Source organism: Wyeomyia smithii, chromosome 3 (genome assembly GCF_029784165.1).
Source record: "Wyeomyia smithii strain HCP4-BCI-WySm-NY-G18 chromosome 3, ASM2978416v1, whole genome shotgun sequence".
Classification (NCBI taxonomy): domain Eukaryota; kingdom Metazoa; phylum Arthropoda; class Insecta; order Diptera; family Culicidae; genus Wyeomyia; species Wyeomyia smithii.
In genome coordinates, this window is record NC_073696.1 from 134840999 (window position 1) to 134848484 (window position 7486).

The following is a 7486-nucleotide window of genomic DNA, read 5'->3' on the forward strand; positions in this document are numbered from 1 at the left end:
ATATTTGCAGTGAAACGCTTTCACAAATACATTTACGGGAAAAAGTTTTTAATTGTTTCAGATAATATATCGTTGCGAGAAATATTTCATCCTAGGAAGGAAACTTCAAATGTTTCAGCTTCGCGTCTTCAGCGTTGGGCAGTGACATTATCAATATACGATTATGATTTCGAATATCGCCCATCGCATAAAATGAATAATGCTGATGCCCTGTCTCGTCTTCCTTTAGAATCTAAGTCAGAAATTGAAGAATCCAGCGGCATATTTATGTTATACGATAAATTTCCTCTGGATAGCGCAAAATTAGGAACATTGATTCAACAAGATCAGTTATTATCGAAAGTGTATACGTACGTTAATCGTGGATGGCCAAAACAGTGGTCAATCAAAACTTGTCCTGCCGACACAGTACCCTATTTTAGGGCTAGAGCGGCTTTGTCTACCGAAGGTAATTGTTTATTTTATCGGGATCGCATAATAATACCTACTAAATGTCGTGATGATATAACTATTACATCAGCAGCACACGGGTATAATACGGATGAAACAAATCGCCCGATCCGTTTTATGGTGGCCGAATTTTGATAAGGATGTTGAGATTTTTGTAGGGAAATGTGTGGTGTGTCAGAAAACATCGAATGTGCCGTCTGAAAAGGTTACCTCATCTTGGCCCCGGTGCACATATCCTTTTGAACGCGTGCATTTAGATTTGTTCCATTTTAAATCTCAAACTTTTTTAATTCTAGTTGACGCTTATTCCAAATTTATTGATGTAAAACTTTTACCAAAATCCGATACGACGCATGTTTTAAAAGTCTTAGAAAAGTTTATGTGCTACTTTGGTATCTTTCGTGAAATTGTATCCGATAACGGACCTCCGTTCAATTCTTCACAATTTGAAAAATATTTGGTTGCTATTGGCATTAAAGTCACTAAGACTCCGGTGTATCACCCTCAAAGCAATGGATTGGCCGAACGCGGTGTCCAGACAGTAAAAACTGCTTTGAAGAAGATCTTCCTTGAGACAAAAGCAAGTGTGTCAAACAGCGTTGAGATTATCAATCGATTCCTTTTCGCGTACCGTAACACGCCATGTATGGCAACAAAAGCCACTCCATCTGATCTGATATTCTCATATAAACAAAAAACATTAATATCCATGCTTAATTCTAAAAATTCACACCTTGCAGCTACTCAAACAAATGAAAAAACGAAGACAATGGATAATGATGAAGAAAACGTTAAGTGCCAGTGGAGAGTAAAGGCGAGACGAGATAAACTAAAATATTGTAATCGTAAACCTGGAAATCTTAAGGATCGTGTCATAGGGTTTAGTGAAGGACAACGAGCCATGTATCGTAATCATTTTAAAGACCATGTGGAGTGGATACCCGTTAGAGTTCTTAGAAAAATTAGTGAATGTACGTATTTGATAAATTTGTATAACTCTGTTAAACTTGTTCATAAAAACCAGCTAAAGAGCTCACAGTTAGCAGATTATGTTCACCCAGCTATGATTATCACGAAACATAGCAGTTCACTTGTTAACGATAAACCAAAGTTCGATATGCCACTCAACAAAGATACTGCTGAATTTAGCAGGGAAAATTCGTTGCGTAGATCAAACCGAAACAGAAAACCGCCAGATAGATTACAACTCAATTAGAAAGGGGAACAATTTTAAGTCCCGGAGAATGTTATATAGTAACCCTTATGGTGAAACCTTTCCACTATCACTCATCTCTCAATGCTAAATATTCTCTGAGTTACTCATCTGCCAGAGAGGATTATTGCTCTATCAGACTATCTAAGGAAACAATAGATTCATTCGCAATCAGGTCCACCACTGATACGGTCACGTTATGTAATTAATATTAGAAATATATGTATTAAGTTAAAGTGAAGTTGCCACCTCTTTTACTACATAACAGATTGAACATGTAACGTTTTTGGTTGACGGAATGGAAGATTTTAGATGCTAATAGCGCTCAAACAACTGTTCCGATTTCAATAGTTAATATATAGCCAATTGGCATCGCATTCATCACCCAAGGTAAGCGACGAAGATAGAAAGCGGAAATGCTTCCACGTGATTGGTTCTTCCCTCAATCACCCAAATTCCCCACATTGAGTGACGCTATAAAAGGACATTCCGTGTTGAGAGAAGTTCATTCCCTGGTCGACCGTCAAAGCGAACAGTTCGACTTCCCTTCGATCTGAGTTGGACCACACCAGTGGTAATCTAATTCAGATATCGTTGTTGGAATACAGCCCGAAACTGGACGTGATCGGCACTGGGGACCATTGGAAGCCGTTGGAAGGGACCATTGGAAGACTTGGAAGCCGTTTGGATGCCGATAGGAATTTGTGTAGGTATAGTGTGTCGTATACCAAGTGTGTGTATCTGAGTAGCGTGTGTATGTGTGTGTGTGTGTGTGTGTGAGTAGCGTGTGTGAGTAGCGTGTGTATGTGCGTGTGTGTGTGTGTGTGTGTGTGTGTGTGTGTGTGTGTGTGTGTGTGTGTGTGTGAGTAGCTTGTGTGTGTGTGTGTGAGTAGCTTGTGTGTGTGTGTGTATGTGTGTGTGAGTAGTGTGTGTATGAGTGTGAGTAGTGTGTGTATGTGTGTGTGTGAGTAGCTTGTGTGTGTGTGTGTGTGTGTGTGTGTGTGTGTGTGAGTAGCTTGTGTGTATGTGTGTGTTAGTAGCGTGTGTATGTGTGTGTGAGTAGCGTGTGTATGTGTGTGTGTGAGTGGCGTGTGTATGTGTGTGTGTGAGTGGCGTGTGTATGTGTGTGTGAGTAGCGTGTGTATGTGTGTGTGAGTAGCGTGTGTATGTGTTTGTGTGAGTAGCGTGTGTGTGTGAGTAGCGTGTGTATGTGTGTGTGAGTAGCGTGTGTATGTGTGAGTAGCGTGTGTATGTGTGTGTGAGTAGCGTGTGTATGTGTGAGTAGCGTGTGTATGTATGTGTGAGTAGCGTGTGTATGTGTGTTTGAGTAGCGTGTGTATGTGTGTGGTAGTAACGTGTGTGTATGTGTGTGTGTGAGTAGCGTGTGTGTGGGTGAGTAGCGCGTGTGTGTGTGAGCAGCGCGTGTGTGTGTGAGTAGCGCGTGTGTGAATGTGTGTGTGTGAATGTGTGTGTGAATGTTTGTGTGTGTGAATGTGTGTGTGTGAATGTGTGTGTGAGTGACGTATGTGTGAATGTGTGTGTGAATGTATGTGTGAATGTGTGTGTGTGAGTCACTTTTGTGTGAGTCACACGTGTGTGAGTCACTTGTGTGTATGTGTGAGCGGCGTGTGTAAGTGGCGTGTGTGTGTAAGTGGTGTGTGGGTGTGTGTATGTGTATGTGTGTGTGTAAGTAGCGTGGGTGTGTCTGAGTATCGTGTGCTTGTGAGTAGTGTGTGTGTATATAGCGTGTGTGTAAAACGTGTATGTGTGTATAACATGTGTGTGCAAAAATGCATTCATCCGAGGTAAATTTATTTACGACAGAATATATTTATAGGCAACAAGTTAATTATTTTTCCTATTAGTTTGTATGCTATGGTTTATGACAGGTGTATGTGTTTTTTTGTTCTTGGATTGTTGTGTATGGTATTTGTACGTTTGGTGTGTGTTATATACTATGGCTTTTACTTTTAAGGCGACAGACCGATTATCGATCCAGTGCCGAATCCAGAATACGTCGCCATGTCCCTCGGTCTTGGGCTGCTATCCTCCAATCGCCCCTAACACCTATTTCGCGTGCATCCTCGTCGACAGCACACATCCAACGAGTGCGGGGTCTACCTCGAAGTCGACGACCTTTATCGGGATTCCTGCTGAATATAGCCTTCGCTTGACGCTCATCCGGCATTCTTGCTACATGCCCAGCCCACTGAAGCCTGCCGTGTTTTATCCGCTTGACTATATCCGCCGATTTGTATGCCTGGTACACTTCATGGTTCATGCGTCTGCGCCAAACACCATTTTCTAGTTTGCCGCCAAGGATTGAACGCAAAATCCTACGCTCAAAAACACCAAGAGCTCGCCGATCAGCCTCTTTCAGCGTCCTTGATTCATGACCGTAGAGAGCCACCGGAAGAATCAGTGTTTTATAGAGTGCAAGTTTAGTACGGATTTGCAGACTGCGGGACCTTAGCTGGTAACGTAGTCCGTAAAAGGCCCTGTTTGCGGCTGCTATCCGCCTCTTTATCTCACGGCTAACCTCGTTGTCACATGTATCTAATGTTCCCAGGTAAATAAATTCGTCGACTACTTCAAATGTTTCCCCATCTAGCACCACCGCAGCACCAACCTCCGACGGACTACCACGCACTCTGCCAGCCACCATGTATTTCGTTTTGGCAGAGTTTATGACGAGCAGCTTCCCTCCTGAGAGGTCCAAAGGCCTCTTCCACAGCTCTACGGTTGATACCAATGATGTCGATATCGTCCGCAAAACCGAGAAGCATGTGCGACTTCGTAATGATGGTGCCGCTTCTCTGCACACCAGCCCTCCGTCTAGCACCTTCCAATGCGATGTTGAACAATAAGTTCGACAGCCCGTCACCCTGCTTCAAACCATCTAACGTCACGAACGAGTCCGATATCTCACCGGCTATCCTGACGCTTGATGTAGAACCTTCAAGGGTGGCACGAATCAGCCTAATCAGCTTTGTTGGGAAGCCATGTTCAATCATAATCTTCCATAACTCATTTCTCTTGACTGAATCGTACGCTGCCCTGAAGTCAATGAACAGATGGTGCGTCTGGAAGTTGTATTCTCGAAATTTATCGAGGATTTGTCTGCAAGGTAAACATTTGGTCCGTTGTGGAGCGTCCCCCTCGAAAACCGCATTGGTACTTGCCAACAAAGGTCTCCTGCAACGGCCTCAGTCTGTGGAACAGGATGCGGGAGAGAATTTTGTACACGGTATTGAGAAGAGTTATGCCCCGATAATTGCTACAGTCCTAGCTATATATATATATATATATATATATATATATATATATATATATATATATATATATATATATATATATATATATATATATATATATATATATATATATATATATATATATATATATATATATATATATATATATATATATATATATATATATATATATATATATATATATATATATATATATATATATATATATATATATATATATATATATATATATATATATATATATATATATATGTTCGCGCCAAAACTCCCGCCTCAGCTGGGCATTAGTGTCATCCGTGAGTGACCAGCTGAGGCCCAAGCGACGCTGGTTTGCGCGCGATTATTTTTATCTTTGTTCTGGCTCGACAATGCTGCCGTCTGAGAGGCAGCCTATAAAAGCGCTCTTCAGAGCAGCGCCAGTGTTAGTCGTTAGTGGTCAGTCGATAAGCGTACGGCGGCAGCGCCGTCACGCTGCCAGTTTGTAAATACTCTTAGAATAAATATACAGTATAGCTAATAAATATACTAGTATAGTAAAGTTTGTGCGTTTCGTGGTGCGCGAAAGAAACCTTCTCCCTGGGCCTTAATTGCCCATCGTGGTGCCAAAGGGCGAAAATTAACACAACGTAGGGCCGTGCGCGATCAATATATATATATATATATATATATATATATATATATATATATATATATATATATATATATATATATATATATATATATATATATATATAAGAATCAAATATTTATTTTCGAGTTCTATTATCTTAGGAACATATTTTTTTATGACATAGATACTATACAGAACTAGTTCACCCTATATTTTATATGCATCATAAGTAAATGATTCGTCATCTTTTGAAAACAGCTTCGTTTGTATCTTATTCTCTGAAATCGGAACAAAAGAGTAATACTTTTGTGTGGCAGCTATTATTACAGATTTTTTGAAAATATTGCTCCATTCTGTTGCTCCTTGTTCTAATTCTTCATATGATACCCAACTAAATGACATTTTTGATGAATTTTTATTTCTTTCCTGATTAGACCAATCGTACAATTCTTTTGCGCTTGTAATGGGATGTTCATGTTCTTCAGCTAAACTTGCATTTCCTGCCATTCGTTTTAATAATATGCCACAATTTGCATCGCATGGACCTTCAACATGAGTAGTCGCAAAAAAATGCCACTCTGCATCGACGTTATATTTTGTTTTGAACTTGCAAAGACTTGCAAAGTTTTTTCTATTTTTATATTGTGAGGCAGCTCCATCAGACATTATTATCGCTTTTTCCAACTCTATTGTTGTTTTCAAAAAACTCATTAATTTGGCAATGAACACCTGAACCGCAACAGTATCATGATGGAGTACTTCCGATATTGTGATGAAGCTTATATTCTTAAGTGTTCCAGATTCTGAATAGTAAAAAACGAAGGGATGAATGGTGGCTTGACTATCATTCCAATAACTACACGAATCACAAATTGATAAAGACGTATCAAAATGAGATTGACTGTTCAATATTTTTAATTTTGCAATAACGTTTTCGTTTAATTTGCGTAAGCTTGATGAGCACCGATGATCAGGAAAGGATTTACAGCATTTGGGCTTGGTGTATTCCATTTTCACTTTATTCATCTTCACAAAATGCAAACTGTTACTAACACATCTGGAGTAGTGCAATCGTATTTATATACGAAAACAGATAGGGTAACCGCTCCTATATTCATCTCAGTACCTATGTTCATCTCATCACGCCTTTTTGATCAATTTATCGTCAAATTTTACCATATTTTCAACGTAAAACTTTCAGCCACTTGAAAAAAATCGAGAAGCAAATAGATTTACTTTCAAAAATTTGTAAAAATTTGACGGTAAATTGGACAAATGAGAGAAATAAGATGAATATAGGTGCACCAAGCTGTTGAGATAAATAATGGAGCGATTACCCTATTATAGGTAACCCAGTAGTTATTGGTAGCGTACTTTACAAACAGTTATTATTAGTAAACAAGTGGGTAGTGTTGCACGACTAGGGTTGCCAATGTTCCAGTTTAAACTGGATTCCTCCAGTTTTTTTCAAGTGATCCAGTCAAACAGTTTATTCCCAAAATCTTCCAGTTTTTTCAGATATTTGCCAGTTTTATCCAGTTTTTTATTCACTCAAGCTCCGATTGGTTTTCGAAAATATTTTTAAAACGTAAATTTTGTAGATTGATAAATTGTTATGACAACTCATTTTTCGCATTTTCAGTATTCTATCTTCTCGCACGAAACACGGTCAAATAAAAGACTGCATGACATAGTTAAGATTAAACCAAACAAAAAGATTTTACCAGACCATAAAAAAATCTTCTATTTATTTTCTGTTGCGTAGCAGTTTAAAAATTGTTAGAAGAATTAGATACCAAAAGATAGCGAAGTCAGAAATAATTGAAATTTAAACTTCACTGATGTAGCGGAAGGGAATGTTGCGTTAATACTTTTGTTAAAAATAAAAGTAAATGGAAAAGCTCTATTTTCTCAATTTTGAGATAGATTGATTGCGTA